The following is a 24,581-nucleotide window of genomic DNA, read 5'->3' as shown; positions in this document are numbered from 1 at the left end:
GGTGAACTATATATACCTGTCTGGACACGCCCCCTGCTGACTGCTCTTGTGGCTCCTCCCACAGACCCCTGTATAAAAGCGATCGAGGCCTGAGCCCGGCCTCTCAGTCTCCAGGATGTAGTATGGTGGTCAACCACTGCTTGTTCCTTCTTCCAGTCAATAAAAGCCGATATCTCGCCTTACGTCTCAGAGTGAGTTATTGATGGTGCATCAATTTTATTGACTGGAAGTTTTAAAACATGGAAACCGTCTTACGTCCGGAAAGATTGGATTTGGACCCCCAAGACCCTGAAGCAGCTCTTGCTTTTGAACTCTGGCTTGCATGCTTCCAATCATACTTGGAGGAGGTTCATGCAACTGAACCCGCCGTTATGCACAGAATTCTCCTCTGGAGAGTCGCCCCAAAAGTTTATTCATTTATCAGAGACCTGCGGACCTACGAAGGGGCACTGGACGCCCTCAAAAGACAGTACCTGTGGCCGGTGAACACCATCTATGCAAGACATCGTTTAGCTACCCGGCGACAGTGGCCTAGAGAATCGAGCGCCGAGTTTCTCCGAGCACTACAGACACTTGTCCGAACTTGTGACTGCAAAACGCTCATGGCAGAACAGCGTGCAGAGCTGCTAGTACGAGACGCCTTTGTGACAGGACTGAGGTCAGTGTACATGCGTCAGAGGTCGCTGGAAAAAGCCGTTCTTATCTTACACTCGGCGATCGAGACGGCCAACACGCTGGAAGCTGCTCTGCACAACGGTGACGCTGTCCAGTCGTGCGATTTCCCCGCCGGTTCCCACGAGCAAATTCGCCAACGCCGCTGCCAGGCGCGATTCCACGAGCTCCCCGAACCCGACCACGGCTGCGGCCCGTCAAAAGCCCGTGCTGTGTTATTTCTGCGGAGTCAGAAAACACCCCCGAAAATGCTGCCCGGCGCGAGAAGCGACCTGCTCCAGCTGCGGAAAGCGGGACCATTTCGCCAAGGTCTGTAAGTCTAAACTACGAGCAGAGTGCAGCGCTGCGGGTGAGACATGGGGGCCGCCATCTTGCATGCCCGGATGTGGACGGCCATCTTTTTTGGCATCAACATGTCCCACCCCCAACCCGTGTGAGACATGGGGGCCGCCATCTTGCAAGCCCAGATGTGTGTGGCCATCTTTGTCAGCGTCAACATGCCCTGCTCCTGACCCGTGTGAGACATGGGGGCCGCCATCTTGCCTGCCTGGATGTGGGCGGCCATCTTTGTCGGCGTCAGCATGCCCCACTCCCGACCCGCCGGTGTTTACCGGGCACCAAGACGGCTCAACTCTGGCCTCTGTAACCCTCGACCAAAGCGCCCCACAGCAGCTTGCAAGGTCAATGATGGACATCCTGGTGGAGGGGCACAGGACTAGATGCCTGTTTGACTCGGGCAGCACTGAGAGTTTTATTGACCCAGACACAGTGCAAAGCTGTGGACTCGTGACACGGCCAGTAAGTCAGAGGATCACTTTGGCTTCTGGGTCGCATTCCACAGACATCCGGGTGGGTTGTGTAGTGACATTGGTGGTGCAAGGCACAGAATATCGGAACTTTGCGCTACTGGTCATGCCTAAACTGTGCGCACCTGTGCTATTGGGGCTGGACTTCCAGAGCCATCTCGAAAGTGTAACTATGGCATATGACGGGCCCCTCCCACCGCTCACTGTCAGGAATCCTCAGTTTTGTGGGACTTCATCACTACTGACCACACACACACACAGGCCCACACATCCCACCCAGCACCATGCCGACAGCTGCGCTACCGACACCACTTGCAGTCTCTCCACCCTCAAGGTCCCTCCCCCATCACTGTTCACCAACCTGACCCCTGACTGTACACCTGTGGCAACTAAAAGCAGGAGGTACAGCGCGGGGGACAGGGCCTTCATTCAGTCAGAGATGCAGCGGCTGCTCAGGGAGGGGATCATTGAGCCAAGCACAAGCCCTTGGAGGGCCCAGATGATTGTTGTTCGGACTGGGCAGAAAGATAGGATGGTCGTGGACTATAGTCAAACCATCAATAGGTTCACGCAGCTTGACGCGTGCCCCCTATCCCGTATCGCGGATATGGTCAACCAGATAGCTCAGTACAAGGTGTACTCGACAGTAGATCTGAAATCCGCTTATCACCAGCTCCCCATCCGCCCAGAGGACCGCCCCGACACCGCCTTCGAGGCGGGCGGCAGGCTCTATCACTTCCTGCACTTCGGTGTCACGAATGGTGTCTTTGTCTTCCAGAGGGAAATGGACCGGATGGTGGACCAGTGCCGACTGAAGGCCACATTTCCCTATCTGGATAACATCACCATCTGTGGTTGCGACTGTTCGGATCATGACGCCAACCTCCAACGATTTCTCCAAGTGGCCGAAGCTCTAAACCTTACTTATAACAGGGACAAGTGTGTGTTTGGAACCACCTGCCTCGCTATCCTTGGGTATGTCGTGGAAAACGGGATCATTGGCCCTGATCCAGACCATATGTGCACCCTGTTAGAACTCCCTCTTCCCACCACTCTCAAAGCCCTCAGAAGGTGCCTGGGTTTTTTTTCCTATTACGCCCAATGGGTCCCCCATTACGCAGACAAGGCCCACCCCCCTGGTCAGGTCTACCACTTTTCCCCTCTCTGCTGAGGCCTGCGTGGATGCTGAAGCTGCATTAAAGAGGACATTGCCAAAGCAACGATGCATACGGTGGATGAGACCATTCCCTTCCAAGTAGAGAGTGACACCTCCGATTTCGTACTGGCTGCTACCCTCAATCAGGAAGGCAGGCCAGTAGCATTCTTTTCTCGTACCCTTCAAGGCTCTGAAATTTGGCACTCCACGGTGGAGAAAGAAGCCCAGGCCATAGTGGAGGCTATTAGGCACTGGAGGCACCAGCTCACCGGCAAAAGGTTCACCTTGCTGACCGACCAGCGCTCGGTTGCATTCATGTTCAGCAACCAACAGTGGAGCAAAATCAAAAATGATAAGATTTTGCGGTGGAGAATAGAACTCTCCACCTGCACCTATGATATCCTGGCAGACTCAATGAGCCCCCTGATGCCCTATCCCGGGGAATGTGTGCTAGCGCAAAGCTTGACCAGCTATACGCCCTTCATGCACATCTTTGCCATCCGGGGGCCACCCGATTTTACCATTTCGTGAAAGCCTGGAACCTGCCGTACTCCCTGGAGGACATCAGGACGATGACCAGGGACTGCCAAATCTGCACTGAGTACAAACCGCACTTCTACCATCCTGACACGGCGCAACTTGTCAAGGCCACCCGCCCTTTTGAGCAACTGAGTGTTGACTTTAAGGGCCCCCTTCCCTCCACCGACCACAATGTCTATTTTCTCAATATTATCAACGAGTACTCGCGGTTCCCCTTTGCCATTCCCTGCCCCGACACCACTACCACGTCCGTCATAAAAGCCCTGTGCCAGCTCTTCACTCTGTTTGGATATCCCTGCTATATCCACAGTGATAGAGGGTCCTCCTTTATGAGTGATGAGCTGCGCCAGTACCTGCTAGCTAGGGGCATTGCTACTAGTCGGTCCACGAGTTATAATCCCTGGGGAAATGGACAGGTGGAGAGGGAGAATGCCACAGTGTGGAAGGCCACACTTTTAGCCCTTAAGTCAAAAGGGTTGCCGGTCTCTCGATGGCAGGAGGTCCTCCCTGAGGTACTCCACTCTATCCGCACTCTATGCCACTCCTCACGAACGCCTATTCTCTTTTCCCAGGAAGTCTGTCACTGGGACCACCCTACCAGTTTGGTTGATGTCCCCAGGGCCAGTGCTGCTCCAGAGACGTGTGAGGAGTACTAAATACTCCCCGCTGGTCAAGAGGGTTCACCTTCTACATGCGAACCCCCAGTATCCCTACGTGGTCTTACCTGATGGGCGGGAAGACACGGTCTCCGTCCGCGACCTGGTGCCCGCAGGTGCAGCAGACCACTACTCTGAACACTCTCCGGTAACTATGAACCCTGTACCCGAGGTGACACCGCGCACACCAGGCCCTACACAGACTCCTCACGACACTCATATACCGGGCATTTCGTACGCGTTTATACCAGGTGCCTCGCACATGCGTGAGGGATCACTGACGCCTAGTGTGCTGACACCTCCAGTTAGGCCGGAACCAGCACAACCTCCGTCTTCGGTGCAAGCACCACTGGCACCTATGCAATCACAGCCGGTGCTACATAGATTGCTGCGACAGATTCGACCACCTGATAGACTTAACCTGTAAGAAACTTCGCCACATGGGGACTCTTTTAAAACACAGGGGAGGTGAATGTGGTGAATTACATATACCTGTCTGTAAACGCCCCCTGCTGACTACTCCTGTGGCTCCTCCCACAGACCCCTGTATAAAGGCGATCGAGGCCTGAGCCCAGCCTCTCAGTCTCCAGGATGTAGTATGGTGGTCACTCACTGCTTGTTCCTTCTTCCAGTCAATAAAAGCCGATATCTCGCCTCACGTCTCAGAGTGAGTTAATGATGGTGCATCAATGCTAAGCTGATCAACGAGCTGGAGTATTCACAGATATCTTTAACCTCTCATTTTGACAGTTGAGATACCCACCTGCTTCAGGCAGGCTGGAATTGTACCAGTGCCTAAGAGGAAAGTGGTAGCCTGCCTCAGTGAGTATTGTCCAGTGTCACTTACATCCACTGTGATGAAGTGTTTTGAGATGTTGGTGATGAAACATACTGTATCAATCCTGAATAAGAAGTGACTTTGATCAGCTCCAATTTGCCTACCATCTTAACAGGTCCATAGCAGATGCCATTTCATCGGCTATTTACTCAATGCTGGAGCATCAGAAAAATAGAAACATCAGGATGGCCTTTTCAACCACTGCTGATCATTTCCTCAAAAGTAATCAAAATCCTTCATTACTTTCTTGTGCAATTGGATCTTCAATTTCCTCACTTGCAGACCCCAGTCAGTTCAGGTTAGGCCGCAATATCTCCTCCACGAATTCCATCAGGACAGATGCACCTCCAGCTGTATGCTTAGTACCCTGTTCCATTTGCTTGAGACTTATAACTGTGAGGCTAAGCAGAGCATCAATGCCATAATTATGTTCGCTGACGACATCACTGTCATTGGCCGAAACAAAGGTCGTGACAACTCAAAGTACAGGAGAGAGATTGAAAATCTGGCTTGAGTGGTGACACAACAAAAACCTCTTACTCAATGTCAACAAGACTAAGGAGCTGATCATTGACTTCAAAAGGAGGAAACTGGGGATCTATGAGCAAGTCCTCATCAGAGGTGGAGTGGGCCAGCAACTTTAAGTTCCTCAGTGTTATCACTACAGAGGATCTGTCCTGAGCCCAGCATGTAAATGCCATTACAAAGAAAGCATAGCAGCACCTCTGCTTCCATTGAAGCTTTTGAAGATTCAATATGACATCTAAAACTGACAAACTTCAATAGATATGTGGTGGAGAGTATATTGACTGGTCGCATCATAGCCTGGTATGGAAAGACCAATGCTCTTGAATAAGAAAATCCTACAATAAGTAATGGATGCAACCCAGTCCATCATGGGGAAAGACCTCTCCATCGTTGAGTACATCTACATGGAGTAGACCATAACACATAGGAGAAGACTTAGGCCATCTGGCCCATTGAGTCCACTCCACCATTCAATCATAGCTGATTCTTTTTTTCTATCTTCTCCTCAACCCTGGTTCCCAGACTTCTCCCTATAACCTTTGATGCCATGTCCAATCAAGAACCTAGCAATCTCTGCCTTAAATACACCCAACAACCTGGCCTCCACAGCTGCATGTGGCAACAAATTCCACAAATTCACCACCCTTTGGCTAAAGAAATTTTTCAATTTCTTTTCATCTCTGTTTTGAAAAGATGCCTCTCTGTCCTGAGGCTGTGCCCTCTTGTCCTAAACTCTCCCACCATGGGAAATATCATTTCTACATCTGCTCTGTCTAGGCCTTTCAAGATTCGAAATGTTTCAATGAGGTTCTACCACATCCTTCTGAATTCCAGTGAGTACAGACCCAGAGCCAACAAACATTTTCATATGATAACCCTTTCATTCCTGGAATCATTCTTGTGAACCTCCTCTGGACCCTCTCCAATGCCAACACATCTTTTCTAGAATGACAGGGCCCAAAACTGTTTACAATACTCGAGGTGAGGCCTCTCCAGTGCCTTACTGTTACAGCAAACAGATTCCATCATCAAGGACTTCCATCATCAAGGCTACACTCTCCTCTCACTGCTGCCGTGAGGAAGATGGTACTGGAGTCTGGGGGCCCACACCAGCAGGTTCAGAAACAGTTATTACCCCTCAACCATTGGGTTCTTCATCTTGAGGGCATAACTTCACACAACTTCACTCACCCTATCACTAAACTATTCCTGTTTCAAGACTCTTTATCTTACATTCTCAATATTTATTACTTATTTATTACTATATTTATTTTTCTATCAGTATTTGTACAGTTTGTTTTGCACATTGGTTTTTCATCCATCCTGTTGGGTGTGAGTTTTCATGGACTCTATTATGTTTCTTGGTTTTATTGTTATGCCCACAAGAAAATGAATCTCAGTGAATAGATGGCTTTGTTGCCAAGTTAGCAGATGATATGAAGATTGGTGGAGGGGCAGATAGTGTTGAGGAAACAGCTAGACTACAGAAGGACTTAGACAGATTCGGAGAATGAGCAAGAAAGTGGCAAATGAAGTACTGTACAATGTTGGAAAATGCATGGTCATGCGCTTTGGTAGAAGAAATAAATGTGCAGACTATTTTCTAAATGGGAAGAAAATCCAAAAATCTAAGACGCAGAGGGACTTGAGAGCCCTTGCGCAGAAGACCCTGCATGTTAACTTGCAAGTTGAGTCAGAGGTGAGGAAGGCAAATGCAATACTAGCATTCATTTCAAGGTGTCTAGAATACAGGAACAGGGATGTGATGCTGAGGCTTTATAAGGCACTGGTGAGGCCTCACCTTGAGTATTGTGAACAGCTCTGGGCTTCTCATCTAAAAAAAGTGCTGGCATTGGAGAGGGTTCAGAGGAGGTTCACAGTAATGAAAGGGTTATCATATTAATGGCTCTGGGTCTGTACTCACTGTAATTTAGAAGGATGAGGGGGGATACTCATTGAAACCTTTCAAATGTTGAAAGACCTAGACATGGTAGATGTGGAAAGAATGATTTCTAGAGTGGGGTGGTCTAGCTCAAGATAGAGTGGCCACCATTTAAAACAGAGAGGGAGAGAAATTTCTTTAGCCAGGGAGTAGTGAATTTGTGGAATTTATTACTACAGGCAGCTGTGGAGGCCAGGTTGCTGGGTGTATTGAAGGCAGAGCTTGATAGGTTCTCAATTGGACACTGCATCAAAGGTTACGGGGAGAAGGCCGTGGAATGACACTGAGGAAGGGAAAAACGGATCAGCCATGATTGAATGGCAGAGCAGACTCGATTGACCAAATGGTCTAATTCTGCTCCTATACCTTATGATCCTATGGTCTGATAATTGTATATGGTGACATGTACATATGTACCTCAGGTAATCATTAAATTCGGCACTTTGCAAATAGCTACACTGAATGAATTGCAAAACATGAAAGAAATACTTGCAAAAAAATTACATTTATTACTGCAAAAAATGTAAAACTTGGGTATCAGTTTAAAACTTGACATATACCCATTGTGTGTTTTAGTTTATCCCAGCATTTCTGAGCAATGCTATCATGGATATAGATAAAAGCTTTATTGGAGTATCAATCTGGCAGAAGCATGTGGAAAAGATTATAGGAAAAATGCAATTTTTCCCTTTAAAATCAACATTTCCCTGATATTCAAAGGTGTACGAAGAGCAAAACATAGCTTCAGATAACTAACAGATGCTGCAAGAAACACACATAAAATGCTAGAGGAACTCAGCAGGCCAGCAGCTTTTATGGAAAAAAGTACAGTCGATGTTTTGGGCCGAAACCCTTTGGCAGTCTGGCCTGCTGAGTTCCTCCAGCATTTTGCATGTGCTGCTCGGATTTCCAGCATCTGCAGATTTTTTTTGTTTGTGAGATGCTGCAAGAAACAGATTTAAAGTGTATCTATGTGTAAATGGGTTTGTAGGTTCGTGAATGTTTTGTGTGCGTGTGTGTGTGCATTTATGCATGTGCGTGAATGCGTGTGTACATCTGTATGTGTTTCTTTGTCTATGCAGGGCGGACTCTGAATGCATTAAAGATGACCCACAGACATCCTGGATTTAGCAGATGGGCAAGAACTGGATTATGAGTTTACTGCAGGTTCATCAGTTCTGTGTAGAGGAGGAATTTGATACATGGGCAGCAGTTTGCTCTCTATATTGTACTGCACCGGCTTGTGTATCCATAGTTTTATTGCAAGTAGCTCGATCAATTTCAGCCTCGAAACTTGTTGAATAAGAATATTTTTAAGTATTGTGAAGTGCTCTTGGTGGCAGAAATATTTTACTTTATGAAATGTCAACCACTAATTCCAGCAAATTACTTAGTAATATATTTCCAGATATATTATCACTAAGATTAAATTAATTAATTCATTGCATAACTTTAAAAAACATTAAAATTAAAACTAATAAAGTGAACAATTAAACAGAGAGCTGCAGTCTGTGGTGTACACATCTACCACTTGCATAGATTACTAATCATCTTTGTTATATCTAAGACATAATATCATATAGCTAATATTGAAAGTGTTATTGATATTGCTTGCCTTAATTTTTTGATGCATTGTAAGTAAAGTATTAACTTTACAACAAAAAGCTTTAAAGGAATCAGTGTTTGACAAAAAGTGAATAATTTGTGAAGTCAAAGTAAAGAGAATTTCTATAGAAGTTTAGCAGAAGGAGGCTCAGAGGCAGAGAGGAATTATTTGCAGACATGAAAGCAGTTGTATGACCAAAAAGTCAGAGGAGTTTGTGATGAAAGGACGGTCAGAACCAATGTTGCATTAAAAGGTTAAACAGCAATTTGAAGGGAGATAAAATAAATGTTAGCAGCCAAACTGCTGCCAATCAGCAGCTAAAAAGTAAATGTTTAAATCCATAGAGCTGACTTGTAGCTGAAGAAATGTGAAAGTTCAGTCATAATATTCTTGCTTGTCAGCTGGGGGTAGATATCAATCAGCTACTTTTTCTCATTGTAGCTGTTGCACCATTTATGGTTTCTCTCAAACAGTGTCTCTAATATGTAGATTTCTGTGATTCTTCTTTTATAATAATGTGTCAACAGATGTTTATCCAGGCATTTGGAAATGTTACTTCAAAAGTCCATAAATGGAGGCATCTGTGAAGCTTAGAGACAGTCTCTGGAGAATGGTGTGTACATCAAAGAGTTCAGCCCAATGCTGGCCACCCATTCTCCATCATTAATTCTTTTTGCTTGCACTCAGCCCAAAACCCTCTATGTCTTGCTTTCCAAGAGCTCATCAAAATGCTTCTTAAATAGACGGTCTATCACTCTCTCAAACAGTGTGTTCCAAGTTTCAAGCACCCTCTGAGTGACATTTTTTCCTCAAGTTTTTAACTGTCTCCTCACTCATACTTCAGTCTATCCCTTTTGGTAGACTGTAGAAAGTGGGGAAGCTTAGAAACTTAGAAAACCTACAGCACAATACAGGCCCTACAGCCCACAAAATTGTGCCAAAAATGTTCCTACCTTAGAAGTTACTAGGCTTACCCATAGCCCTCTATTTTTCTAAGCTCCATGTACCTATCCAAAAGTCTCTTAAAAGACCCTATCATATCCGTCTCCACCACGATTGCTGGCAACCCATTTCACGCACTCACCATTCTCTGAGTAAAAGACTTATCCCTGACATCTCCTCTGTACCTACTCCCCAGCACCTTAAACCTGTGTCCTCTTGTGGCAACCATTTCAGCCCTGGGGAAAAGCCTCTGACTATCCACACGGTCAATGCCTCTCATCATCTTATACACCTCTATCAGGTCACCTCTCATCCTCCCTCACTCCAAGGAGAAAAGGCCGAGATCACTCAACCAATTCTCATAAGGCATGCTCCCCAATCCAGGCAACATCCTTGTAAGTCTCCTCTGCACCCTTTCTATGGCTTCCACATCCTTCCTGTAGTGAGGCCACCAGAACTGAGCACAGTACTCCAAGTGGGGTCTGACCAGGGTCCTATGTAACTGTAACATTACTGCTCAGCTCCTAAATTCAATTCCACGATTGATGAAGGCCAATACACTGTACACCTTCTTAACCACAGAGTCAACCTATGCAGCTGCTTTGAGTGTCCTATGGACTCAGACCCCAAGATCCCTCTGATCCTCCAGAATGCCAAGAGTCTTACCATTAATATTATATTCTGCCATCATCTTTGATCTAACAAAATGAACCACTTCACACTTAACTGGGTTGAACTCCATCTGCCACTTCTCAACCCAGTTTTGCAACCTATCAATGTCCCACTGTAACCTCTGACAGCCCTCCACACTATCCACAACACCTCCAACCTTTGTGTCATCAGCAAACTTACTAACCCATCACTCCACTTCTTCATCCATGTCTTTCTTAAAAATCACAAGAAGTAAGGGTCCCAGAACAGATCCCTGAGGCACTCCTCTGGTGACCAACCTCCATGCAGAATATGCCCTGTCTACAACCACTCTTTGCCTTCTGTGGGCAAGCCAGTTCTGGATCCACAAAGCAATGTCCCCTTGGATCCCATGCCTCCTTACTTTCTTAATAAGCCTTGCATGGAGTACCTTGTCAAATGCCTTGCTGAATTCCATTAACACTACATCTACTGCTCTTCCTTCATCAATGCGTTTAGTCACATCCTCAAAAAATTCAATCAGGCTTGTAAGGCACAACCTGCCCTTGACAAAGCCATATTAACTATTCCTACTCCTTTTATACCTCTCTCCAAATGTTCAAAAATCCTGCCTCTCAGGATATTCTCCATCAACTTACCAACCACTGAGGTAAGACTCACTGGTCTATAATTTGCTGCATTATCTCTGCTCTTTTTCTTGAATAAAGGAACAACATTCGCAACCCTTCAATCCTCCGGAATCTCTCCCATCCCCATTGATGATGTAAAGATCATCGCCAAAGGCTCAGCAATCTCTTCCCTTGCCTCCCACAGTAGCCCGGGGTACATCTCATCCTGTCCTGGCGACTTATTCAACTTGATGCTTATCAATAGCTCCAGCACATCCTCTTTCGTAATACCTACATGCTCAAGCTTTTTGGTCTGCTGCAAGTCATCACTACCATTACCAAGATCCTTTTCTATAATGAATACTGAAGAAAAGTATTCATTAAGAACCTTTGCTATTTCCTCCATTTCCATACACATTTTCCTACTGTCCCTTATCCTCCTGCTCTTCACATACTTGTGGAATGCCTTGGGGTTTTCCTTAATCCTGCCCATCAAGGCCTTCTCATGGCCCCTTCTGGCTCTCTGGATTTCCTTCTTAAGCTCCTTCCTGTTAACCTTATAATCTTCTAAATCTCTAACATTACCTAGCTCTCTGAATCTTTTGTAAGATTTTATTTCCTTCTTGACTAGATTTATTACAGGCTTTGTACTCCATGGTCCCTGTGCCCTACCATAACCATATAACCATATAACAATTACAGCACAGAAACATCTCAGCCCTTCTAGTCTGTGCCGAATGCTTACTCTCACCTAGTTCCACCTACCTGCACTCAGCCCATAACCCTCCGTTCCTATCCTGTCCATATACCTATCCAATTTTTTAAAATGACAAAATCAAACCTGCCTCTACCACTTCTACTGGAAGCTAGTTCCACACAGCTACCACTCTCTAAGTAAAGAAGTTCCCCCTCATGTTACCCCTAAACTTTTGCCCCTTAACTCTCAACTCATGTCCTCTTGTTTGAATCTCCCCTACTCTCAATGGAAAAACCCTATCCACGTCAACTCTATCTATCCCCCTCATAATTTTAAATACTCTATCGTCCCCCCTCAACCTTCTATGCTCCAATGAATAAAGACCTAACTTGTTCAACCTTTCCCTGATTCCTGGAGATCCTTTCTCTTCCCCTGCTTATTCCTTGGCTTTAGTAAACTTTGCTATTTTCCTTAATCTTGCCCTTCTGAGGTAATCTTGCCATGCCTTTACCCTCCAACCTGCTTTCGTAAGAACCCATTTACTTCCTGTTTCTCTGCAGAGCGCCCCCCTCCTTTCAAATCTCCGTATCTGCAACTTCAAGAACAACATCAGAATACTCCATCAACAAATGTTTCAACAAAAGATATTGGAAATGATTCTCGTCAGAAAGTAAGCATTTCTGGAGAGAAGAAAGAGATACCATTTTGGCTCATGACCCTTTGTTGAATCAGGGAAAAATTAGTAAATAGGTATGTTCAGAGAAGGAAATAGATAGATTAAAAAAAAACAATAGTGGATGACTGCAGTCAAGAGAAAATGGATGATGCCAACCGGTTTCAATTAGGAAACACTGCTGAAGGCCAATTAATGACAGCTAATCTATCTGAAAAAGGTATGAATTGCATGACAACCAAGGAGAGACTTAAAAAATGGCTGGAACTATCAGATGCACAATGGTAGCTGTTAGATATCTGAAACAAATGAGAAACCTAAGTCACTACAGTTTAGCAGCTCAGTGGTCACTTTCACCACTTTTTATTAAAATGGACTTTGTTTTTGCTGTAATTAATTTTTCTTGCAAAAAATATGTATCATTTATATTCAATTTATGCTTTTCTTAGGAATGCTGACTTACTCACTTACAGCCTGTTACGCTGCTGGGGTTTAGGGCAGCAGTGAAGGTCCTCCACCTCTGGTGGTGTTCAGGTCTTCCTTCAGTATGTAAGTAGCTACATCTTGGTTTTCACTATTGTCAGTCATGCAAGTCCCAGGTGGAGACTCAGGAATACCATTGCACTCAGATATAGAAGAAATTTCTATTGCTGTTTCCATAACAATTTTGTTTTACAAACATTACATCCCAAACAGTGTTGTTAGTCCTGAGGTGAACCCTCAAACCTGGAGGATTGGTGGGTCACTATTAGTCTGTTCTCTACCCTTTGACTGTTTGGCATGGGTGACCCTACCAAGAGCCAAAGCGTAAAGCCATGACTTCAGCCAGCATAGCTCACTGGGTCTCTAAGGCACGCAAGCCTCCAAACCCTACAGCAAGATTTTGGTCCTCTTGGAGAGGGAATGCTGCCTACTCAATGCTATATACCTGTGATGCTGTTGCAAGTAAGTTATACATTGATGCTGTACATACACGTACACAAAATGACAATAAATTCAATAAATAATTTCAAACCTGGGATGACCCAGCAGGACAGGCAGCATGGAGTAACACTCAGCAGCCACTTAGTTAGATGCACCTGTACACCTGCTCGTTAATGCAAATATCCAATCATGCGGCAGCAACTCAAAGCATGAAAGCATGCAGACATGGTCAAGAGGCCCCGTTGTTGCTCAGTCCATTCATGAGAATAGCAAAAATAAAGTGATCTAGTGACCTTAACTGTGGAATGAGTGCTGGTGTCAGGCAGTTTGAGTATCCCAGAAACTGCTGACCTCCTGGGATTTTCACACACAACAGTCTCTAGAGTTTATAAAGAATGGTGCAAGGAACAAAAAAAAGACATCCAGTGAATGGCAGTTCTGTGGGTGAAAACGCTTTGCTAATGAGACAGGCAAGAGGAGAATGGTCAGACTGGTTCAAGCTGACAGATAGGTGACAGTAACTCAAGTAATCACATGTTACACCGCAGGTGTGCAGAAAAGCATCTGTGAATGCACAATACATTGAACCTTGAAGTAGATCAGCTACAAGAGCAGCAAGATCACACCAAGCTCCATTCCTGTATCTGATAAGTGGCTGATCTCTTGAAAAGCATAAAAATGTTATAGGTGCTGGAAGTCTGAAGCAAATGAGAAACAGAACGTGTTGCAGTGACAACCTGTACTCCTCTAACAGTGACTCTGATCACTTAATACTGTCCTTATTTCCGATCCAAAACTTCAGGACAAGACAGAATCAGGTTTATTATCACTGTCTTAATTGATGTGAAAATAGTTGTTTTGTGGCACAGTGTCAAGACATAACATTACTACTAATTAGTATTAATAATTACATAATTATAATTAATACTAGCTATTATTAATAATTATCTGGATAGACAGGATCTGATTAGGAGTAGCCAGCATGGATTTGTGCGTGGAAGGTCATGTTTGACAAACCTAATTGAATTTTTTGAAGAAGTTACGAGGAAGTTACGAGGAATGTTGACGAGGGTAAGGCAGTGGATGTAGTCTATATGGACTTCAGCAAAGCCTTTGACAAAGTTCCACATGGAAGGTTAGTTAAGAAGGTTCAGTCGTTAGGCATTAATGCTGGAGTAATAAAATGGATTCAACAGTGGCTAGATGGGAGATGCCAGAGAGTAGTGGTGAATAATTGTTTATCGGGATGGAGGCCGGTGACTAGCGGGGTCTGTTTTGGGTCCAATGTTGTTTGTAATATACATAAATGATCTGGATGATGGGGTGGTAAATTGGATTAGTAAGTATGCCGATGATACTAAGGTAGGAGGTGTTGTGGATAATGAGGTGGGTTTTCAAAGCTTGCAGGGAGATTTATGTCAGTTAGAAGAATGGGCTGAACGTTTGCAGATGGAGTTTAATGCTGAGAAGTGTGAGGTTCTACATTTTGTCAGGAATAATCCAAATAGAACATACAGGGTAAATGGTAGGGCATTGAGGAATGCAGAGGAACAGAGAAATCTAGGAATAACAGTGCATAGTTCCCTGAAGGTGGAGTCTCATGTAGATAGGGTGGTGAAGAAGGCTTTTGGAATGCTGGCCTTTATAATTCAAAGCATTGAGTACAGAAATTGGGATGTAATGTTAAAATTGTACAAGGCATTGGTAAGGCCAATGCCTTGGAATATTGTGTACAGTTCTGGTCACCGAATTATAGGAAAGATATCAATAAATTAGAGAGAGTGCAGAGACGATTTAATAGGATGTTACCTGGGTTTCAGCACTTAAGTTACAGAGAAAGGTTGAACAAGTTAAGTCTCTATTCATTGGAGCGTAGAAGGCTGAGGGGGGATTTGATTGAGGTATTTAAAATTTTGAGAGGGATAGATAGAGTTGACGTGAATAGGCTGTTTCCTTTGAGAGTAGGGGAGATTTAAACGAGAGGACATGATTTGAGAGTTAGGGGGCAGAAGTTTAAGGGAAACACGAGGGGGTATTTCTTTACTCAGAGAGTGATAGGTGTGTGGAATGAGCTTCCTGTAGAAGTAGTAGAGGCCAGTTCAGTTGTGTCATTTAAGGTAAAATTGGATAGGTATATGGACAGGAAAGGAGTGGAGGGATATGGGCTGAGTGCGGGTAGGTGGGACTAGGTAAGATTAAGAGTTTGGCACGGACTAGGAGGGCCGAGATGGCCTGTTTCTGTGCTGTGATTGTTATATGGTTATATGGTTAATTACAATAAATAAATAGTGGAAGGAAAAGGAGTAATGAAGTAGTATTCATTGACCATTCAGAAATATGAGAGGAAGAAGCTCTTTCTGAATTGTTGAGTGTGGTTCTTCAGGTGCCTGTACCCCGTCCTCGACAGTAGAAATGCAGGGAGGGCATGTCTCAGATGGAGAGAATCATTAACCTTAAGGCAGATTTTTTTCATGTTATGTAATGGTTGCATCAGACTTGGCACAAGGTGAAATTCCTAGTACTAAAAGTCAGAACAATGTTTCACCAATACTTCATGTATCTGAAGTTTAATCTCCCTACCTTTCTATTCACCTACCAATTAAAAGATAACATATTATTAGCTGTCTTAAGTGCTTGTGTTATAGACTTTTGTGAATCATGTCCAAGGATACAAAGATCCCTCCATTAAATCTGCAATCACCTCATCATTAAGACACTTATTATGATTCTCTTAGGCTTTCAATATTTTTCCTGACGAAATGGGCAATTCCTTATTTTTTCACATAACATTCTATTTGCCAGATCTTTGCACACTTGCTTAATCTTTCCATCTCACCCTGTAAATTCATACATTCGCAATTCACTGACCTTCACAAAGTGCACAGAGTGTACGGTTAATGGATTGGATCTTTAGAGTCTATTTCCTGCTAGTTTCTTGTTTATTTTTACATGCCTCTATGAATTTACATAAAGACCATGAAATAAGAATGATGTTTGTTTATTTTCATGTTTTTTACGAACTTTTCTTATCTTTGTTATCGTTTGTAATATATTAATATGGACCTTGGAAGATTAAGCTCTTACAATAACTAGAGTTTTAAATAATTGGTACCTAAGTTTGGTATCTTTTTCAGACATGCAAAACCACTTAGCACCCTGGCTTAAGTAATGTACATGCTGGAAGTCTGTAATAAAAACAGAAATTGTTAAAAATGTTCATTGAGTCAAGCAGCAACTGCGGAGAGAGAAGTGGGGTTAGAATTTCAGTCCTTTAATCAGAAGTGGAAACATTCAGTGATGAAGATATTTTAACTTACTAAGATCATGGGGAAGTGCACAGCGAAGAAAAGTCTGTTATAGGCCGAAGACTTTAAGAGACTGAATGACACAAGCTAGATGAAAATGAATGGTAAAGACAAAAGGATAAATTAATCTATCAGGTAGGATTATGTTAACTGGACTTGAAATGAAGACATAGATGATCAGGAAATAATGAAAATTGGAACAGGACCTCAGAAAAACTGATGGTTTGTAGAATTTGCCACATACTTTTTAGAACTCTCACAGCATCATGGGAATGTTTTTGGGATCGAGGATTAGCTATAATCTATTGATTAATGAAGGGCTTACTCCTGATCTCTTTTTCAGTATTTACTGTTTACATCTGTACCTTTTGGGCAAAATCATTACCATTGCCTTTCCTAAATCATTATTATGTTTCACATTTCAATGCAGAAAATTGTAAAAAATTCAGTTCTTTGTTTGGCCACAGTTCAATGATAATATTACTGATGCATAAACCTAAATCTTAGGTCTCCTCTATTCTTATAATTCGAAATAAACAAAAAATTACATTTTCAGATAAATTTCCGATTTTATTTGTCCAGACAAAAATTACTCATATTTCTAGCATCAGTTGTAGTGTTCTTTATGGCCTTAGTGAATATCATTCTTGAATAAATTGGATAATGAAAAGCAGATCTGTGCTCATGCTAGGAAAATTCAATATCTAAAAAGACTAACTTCAAGGCATTTGAGGTAGAGAAATCTTGTTTCAATTTTTAATCTATGCCAATCAGATATATTTAGAAACTCTATTCTGTGTGTATGCCTGTACTAGTAATGGTCATCCATGTATCCAGTGAATGGTTTTCGTCTTACTATACTATCAGTGTATTTCATTCTTCAGCATGTGTTCTCAATAGAGGCAAAACAGAGCTGGAAGTGGAGCATGGTTCCACTTTAAACTTAATGATGTAAATGAGGTATTGAGCTCTGATGACAGATTGCAATGATCATTATGGAACACAGGGCCTTCAGTCTTTTGTTTCACACTTGGATACGCAAACCACACAAAAATATAGTTAACACCTTACACTTAATGGGGCAGCTTTCTATTAAAATTAAATGATGCAATGATCTACTGCCGATATATTCTTGGGTAGTTGCAGAGAGCACTAACCTCTGTAGCACCCGGGACAACGTCAAGGGGTGATGCCTCAAAAAGGTGGCATCTATCATGAAGGATCCTCATCACCCAGGTTATGCCTTTTTCTCATTGCTATCATCAGAAAAGAGGTACAGAAGCATGAAGGCACACACTCAATGATTCAGGAACGGTATCGTCTCCCCTGCATTCCAGTTTCTGAATGGATATTAAACCCATGAACTCATTGAACCCATAGAACCCCTCACTACTGTTTTTTTTTAAATTTCCATTTTGCTACTATTCATTTAGTTTAACTATTATATATAATAGACAATAGACAATAGGTTGAGAAGTAGACTATTCGGCTCCCTGAGTCTGCACCGCCATTCTGAGATCATGGCTGATCATTCACTAGCAATATATATATATATTTACTGTAATTCAGTTTTTTTCTCTATTATTATGTATTGTCTTGTGGTGCTACCATGAAGTCAACAAATCTCACAACATATACCAATGATATTAAACCTAATTCTCATTCTGAAACAGAATGAAGTAACACATAATTAACGATATGCTAACGCAAACACAAACACGAGGAAATCTGCAGACGCTGGAAATTCAAGCAACACAGAGAAAATGCTGGTGGAACGCAGCAGGTCAGGCAGCATCTATAGGAAAAAGTACAGTCGACGTTTTGGGTCGAGACCCTTCGTCAGGACTAACTAAAAGAAAAGATACTAAGAGATCTAAAAGTAGGAGGGGAAGGGGGAAATGCGAAATGATAGGAGAAGACAGGAGGGGTCAGGGTGAAGCTAAGAGCTGGAAAGCTGATTGGCAAAAGTGATACAGAGCTGGAGAAGGGAAAGGATCATGGGATGGGAGGCCTAGGGAGAAAGAAAGGGGGAGGGGAGCACCAGAAGGAGATGGAGAATAGGCAAAGAGTGTTTGTGAGAGGGCCAGAGAGAAAAAAAGGGGGGGATAAATAAACAAACAAACAAACAAATAAACAAATAAATAAATAGATAGATAGATAAGGGATGGGGTAAGAAGGGGAGGAGGGGCATTAACAGAAGTTAGAGAAGTCAATGTTCATGCCATCAGGTTGGAGGCTACCCAGACAGAATATAAAGTGTTGTTCCTCCAACCTGAGCGTGGTTTCATCTGGACAGTAGAAGAAGCCATGGATAGACATATCAGAATGAGAATAGGATGTGGAATTAAAATGTATGGCTACTGGGAGATCCTGCTTCTCTGGCAGACAGAGTGTAGGTGTTCAGCGAAACAGTCTCCCAGTCTGCATCAGGTCTCACCAATATATAAAAGGCCAGACCAGGAGCACCGGACGCAGTATACCACACCAGCTGACTCACAGGTGAAGTGTCGCCTCACCTGGAAGGACTGTCTGGGGCCCTGAATGGTGGTGAGGGAGGAAGAGAGAGTTGTGAGTGCCTGGAATGACTTGCCAGGGATGGTGGTGGAGGCTAAATCATTAGGGGTATTTAAGAGCCTCTTGGACAGGCACATGGATGAAAGAAAAATCGAGGGTTATGGGGTAGTGTGGGTTTAGTACTTTCTTTCTTAGGGATTATATGGGTCAGCACAACATGAAGGGCTGAAGGGCCTGTACTGTGCTGTAGTGTTCTATGTTATAAGTGTAAGGGCAGGTGTATCACTCGTTCCACTGCCAAGGATAAGTAATGGGAGGGAACTCTTACTATCTTTTCTTTCAGTTAGTCCTGTCAAAGGGTCTCGGCCAGAAACATCGACTGTGCTTCTCCCTATAGATGCTGCCTGGCCTGCTACATTCCACCAGCATTTTGTGCTGCATTAATGTTATGCTGCCATATTCAGAATTTCATCAAAGATGAGGCGTATTGGGACCCAGAAATGAAGGTCAAACACATATCAGCATTCTAAATGTGCATGTATTCTACAATGTAATATTCTTGTTCTTGTCAAATTAAAACTGGATGAAAGTTAGTTTGTAAAACTGGTTCATTTTTGGGACTAAACTCCAATTATCAGATGTCATTATTTTAGCTATCCCAGTTAGTCGTCCTTCCCTTGAATTCCATTCAACCCCTAAGACTTTGGGGATAAAAGGAGAGCAATAAGCAATAAGACAATTTTTGGAATTGTTTGAGTTCAGGAGAATCAAGGTTTCATGCAACACTGTGATAAATGGAGGTGGGGGTGGGGGGCTTCTCCATTTCTTCCACAAATATTGCTTTGGGATAGAAGCATTTTCTGATGTTCATAGATAAGCAGTATGCAAACTGTTAAAGAGCAGCAAATGAGCACAGAATACGAATTACGGACTAAACAACCCAAGTATCATAAGATATAGGAGCAGAATTAGTCTATTCAGCCCACTGAGTCTGCTCCGCCATTTCATCATGGCCGATCACAGATCTGATTCAACCCCATACACCTGCCCCTTCACTGTATCCCTTGACGCCTCGACCAATCTGGAATCTATCAACCTCTGCTTTGAATATACCTATGGACAACACCACAGCCTGTGGCCAAGCATTCCACAGATTCATCACCCCTTGGCTAAAAAAAAAACTCCTCCTTACTTCTGTTCTGAAAGATCATCCCATAATTTAGAGGCTGTTTCCTCTAGTTCTATAAATCCCCATGAGAGAAAAAATCCTCCCTATATCCACCTTATCTAGTCATTTCAACATTTGGTAGGTTTCAATGAGATCCCCACACATTCTTCGAAATTCCAGTGAGTACAAGCCCAAAACTGCCAAATGTTTCTCATTTGTTAACCCCTTCATTCCTGGAATCGTCTTTGTGAATCTCCTCTGGACTCACTCTAATGACAATACATCCTTTCTGAGATAATTGACCCAAAACGGTTGGGAATACTCTAAGTACAGCCCGACTAGTGTCCTATAAAGATTCAGCATTGTCTGTCAGCCATTCTCTATCTATGCCAGTAACTTTCCTGCAATGCCATCGGATTTTGTTTTGTTAAGACCATCAGACCATAAGATATACTAGCAGAAGTAGGTCATTTGGCCCATCGACTCCACCATTCAAACATGGGCTGATCCAATTCTTCCAGTCATCCCCACTCCCCTGTTTTCACCCCATACCCTCTGATGCCCTGGCTAATTCAGAACCTATCTATCTCTGCCTTAATTACACTCAATGACTTGGCCAATGCATCCATTATCTCTTCAGCAACCTCTTTCAAGACTCTGAGATGTAGTGCATCTGTTCTAAGTGATTTATCCACCTTAAGACCTTTGAGTTTGCCAAGCAGTTTTTCCTTTGTAATAACAATGGCACTCATTTCTGCTCCCTGACACTCACGGACATCTGACACATTGCTAGTGTCTTCCACAGTGAAGAATGATGCAAAGTACCCTTTAAGTTCATCTGCCATTTATTTGTCTCCATTACTACGTCACTAGCATCATTTTCCAGTGGTTCAATATCAACTCTCAACCTCTCTTTAATTCTTAATATAACTGAAAAAGCTTTTAGCATCCTGCTTTATATGATCAGCTAATTTGTCCTGATATTTCATCTTTCCCTTCTTATAGCTTTTTTAGTTGACTTTTGTTGGATTTTAACAGCTTCCCAATCATCCAAATTCCCACTCACTTTTGTGACCTTATATGCCCTTTCCTTGGCTTTTTAAGCAGCCCTTAACTTCCCGTGTCAGCCACGGTTGCCCAGCCCTGCCATTTGGGAACTTCTTCTATGGGACATATCTATCATGTGCCTTGTGAAATATTCCCAGAAGCTTCAGCCAATTCTGTTGGGCCACTATCCCCACCAGTATCCCTCTCCAAGCTCCTTCTCTTGCCTCTGTAATTCCCTTTATTCCATTGTGATACTGTTATATGGGACTTATGTTCTCCCTCTCAAATTGCAGTATGAATTCAATCATGCCATTATCACTACTCTTAACGGTTCCTTTACATTAAGCTCCCTAATAAGGTCTGGGTTACACAACACCTAATCTAAGATATCCTTTCCCAAGTAGGTTCAAGCATAAGCTGCTCTAAAAAGCTATATCATAGGGATTTAACAAATTCCCACTCTTGTGATCTGACATGTCCTGATTTTCCCAATCCCCTTGTATATTGAAGACCCCCATTACAATTGTCTCATTACCCTTATAACATGCTTTTTCCAGCTCCCATTGCAATTTGAACCCCACATCTTGGCTACTATTTGGAGGCCTATGTATGATTCCCATCACACACAAAATGCTGGTGGAATGCTATAGGAAGAAGTACAGTCGACGTTTCGGGCCAAGACCCCAAGAGTCCTGATGAAGAGTCTCGGCCCGAAACATCAACTGTGCTTCTCCCTATAGATGTTTCCTGGCCTGCTGCGTTCCACCAGCATCTTGTGTGTGTTGCTTGAATTTCCAGCATCTGCAGATTTCCTTGAGTTTATGATTCCATAATGTTTTTTCAATCTTGCAGTTTCTTAACTCCACCCACAAAGAGTTGTCATTCTCTGACCCTATGTCACCTCTTTTTAAAGATGTAATTCCATCTATTACCAATAGAGCAATACCACCACCTATGCCATCCTACCTGTCCTTTCTTTCCAAAATATATCCTTTGATGTTAAACTCCCAACTATGACTTTCTTTCAGTCATGACAGAGAGGTGCCCACAACGTCATACTAGCAAATCTCTAATTGCACCATGAGCTCATACACCTTATTCTGAATGCTGAGTGCACTTCAATTCAGAACCTTCAGTCCTGCATTTTTTGCCCTTTGAATTTTACCTCTGTGGTACAGTTTAACTCTTTGCTCTGTCTGCAATTGCACCCACTCATTGGCCTTTCCTTCTTTATATTCATATTACATGTAGGGCACTCAGTACCATTAACTGCAGTGTTAACTGTTCAGGCTAACAAAATGGCTTCTCTGTAATGTCACTTAATGCTGTAATGGGTTTCTGTAGCTGGAATGTTTGGGTTATAACTGCAGATAAGGGGGGAAACTAACCAATGGAGAATTGTTTTGCTACCTTGTATGTGTGAACTGAGCGGGCGTTCGCCATCTTTTCTCGGGAGGCGAGCGAGGAAGATGGGCATGTGAGGAGCAGACAGCGGTTCCAAGGTGGAGGATACTGAAAGTCGATGGTTAGGCCAGTGGTTGAAGGCTCAGAAGGTCATTGTGGATGGAACTGGAGGTGCGAGCTCCAATGCATTACAGTATTATGTGCACAAACTGATAAACTTACTGATTTGGTGCTTTTCAGTTATCTGTTTCTACTAACCCATCACTAAGAAGTAACTATAAAGTTGTAATTAATTACTCGCCTTTGGTGTATTATCTGATATTTGTGTTGTGAGTGTATACTGGGGGGCATTACACCGTATTTACACTGAGGTATTGCACTACTGGAGGGGCGACGGCAGTTCACCCTAGGCAAACGGGAGTAAATTGGGGGCATGGATGCTACATATATATTACATCATCTACTCATAAACTTGCTGGCTCATCCTCAGCTGTACCACATAGGTTTTCATCCTCCTGCTATATTAGTTTAAACCACTCTCAACAACTCTAGTAAACCCTCCCATGAGGTTGTTGGTCCTCCTCGGATTCAAGTGCAACACATCCCTTTTGAAGAGGTCACAGCTGCCCCAGAAGTGGTTCCAATTATCCAAAAATCTGAATCCCTGCCCCTTGCTCCAATTCTACTGCCATGAATTTCTCTGCCTCAGATTTACCTCAATCTATTCCTATCCTCACTGTCCTGTGCCACAGGCAGCAATCCCGAAATTACTACTCTTGAAGTCCTGCTTCTCAGCTTCCTTCCTAACTCCCTGTATTCTATTTTCAGGACCTCCTCCCTTTTCCTACCTATGTTGTTGGTACCAACGTCAGGCTGCTCACCCTCCCTTTTCAGGATAATAGGACTTGTATGCTTTGTATATGTAACTGTGGACTAATTTATTTATTTAATTTATTTAGAGCTACAGCACAATAACAGGCCATCCTGGTCCAATGGGTTCTCACCACCCCATTACAGCAATATGGCCAATTAGCCTACTAACCTGTACATCTTTGGAATGTGGAAAGAAACCAGAGTTTCCAGAGAAAACACACGTGGTCACGGAGAGAACATATAAACTCCTTATACAGCAGTGGGATTGCAAATTTCATCCACCCAGCCACTTGTATCCAAAACTTATAAATTCTAGCATCTGCAGTCTCGTCATATATTCCTATGAAGCGCTGTGGAGCACTGGAACATTGTGCACAGGTCTAGGTTGTACAGAAAGGGTAAAGAAAGTCACACAGTTCATAAACAACTCCTTGAGATGAAACTTTCATGCAATTTTGGTTTAACATCTTGACCAACATGACAAGACCAAGATGAAAACCAAGAATTCATGAACAACACTGAGATACCTTACAGTTTAAGACAGAGTTTGATAGGTTCTTGATTGGACACGGCATCAAAGGTTTTGAAGAGAAGGCCAGGGAGTGCGGCTGAGGAGGGGTAAAAGGATAAGCCACAATTGAATGACGGAGATGACTCAATCGGCCAAGTGGCCTAATTCTGCACTTATGTCTTATTGTTTAATGGTCTTTACAGCTTGGCAGTTTAATTTGTGGTAAGAATTTCATTATATCTATAATTGCCTCTTTATGAATGATATATCTGTTTTATATTACTATATTTAATTCTTCTGGAAACTTACCATTTTATTATGAAGTCATAAAACTGCTTCATTTTTGACTCCCTGGGAAGCCAATGACTTTTTTTTGTATAAAAAGCAAAACTGTTATAATTGTCTACCACAGCCAGCGCAAGAACTAGACTTTTTATTCTCTCTGTCCTATAGACAGGGTTCCAATGTCTTTAACGAAGTAACTTGTTCCATCAATTGGTATCTCAGTTGGAATACACAG

General features: G+C 43.2%; 1 long non-coding RNA gene across 1 annotated transcript in view; it reads left to right on the top strand.

The window, feature by feature from the left end:
- The window catches only part of LOC132400259 (uncharacterized), a 114,662-nt gene that overhangs the window by 48,149 nt on the left and 41,932 nt on the right, over window positions 1–24,581 (top strand). The window contains exon 2 of the long non-coding RNA XR_009514198.1: window positions 12,765–12,864. This is a non-coding gene — a long non-coding RNA (uncharacterized LOC132400259). The remainder of the gene's footprint in view (window positions 1–12,764; window positions 12,865–24,581) is intronic.

This window comes from Hypanus sabinus, chromosome 10 (genome assembly GCF_030144855.1).
Source record: "Hypanus sabinus isolate sHypSab1 chromosome 10, sHypSab1.hap1, whole genome shotgun sequence".
Lineage (NCBI taxonomy): Eukaryota > Metazoa > Chordata > Chondrichthyes > Myliobatiformes > Dasyatidae > Hypanus > Hypanus sabinus.
This window is presented reverse-complemented; position numbering and strand designations above follow the sequence as displayed.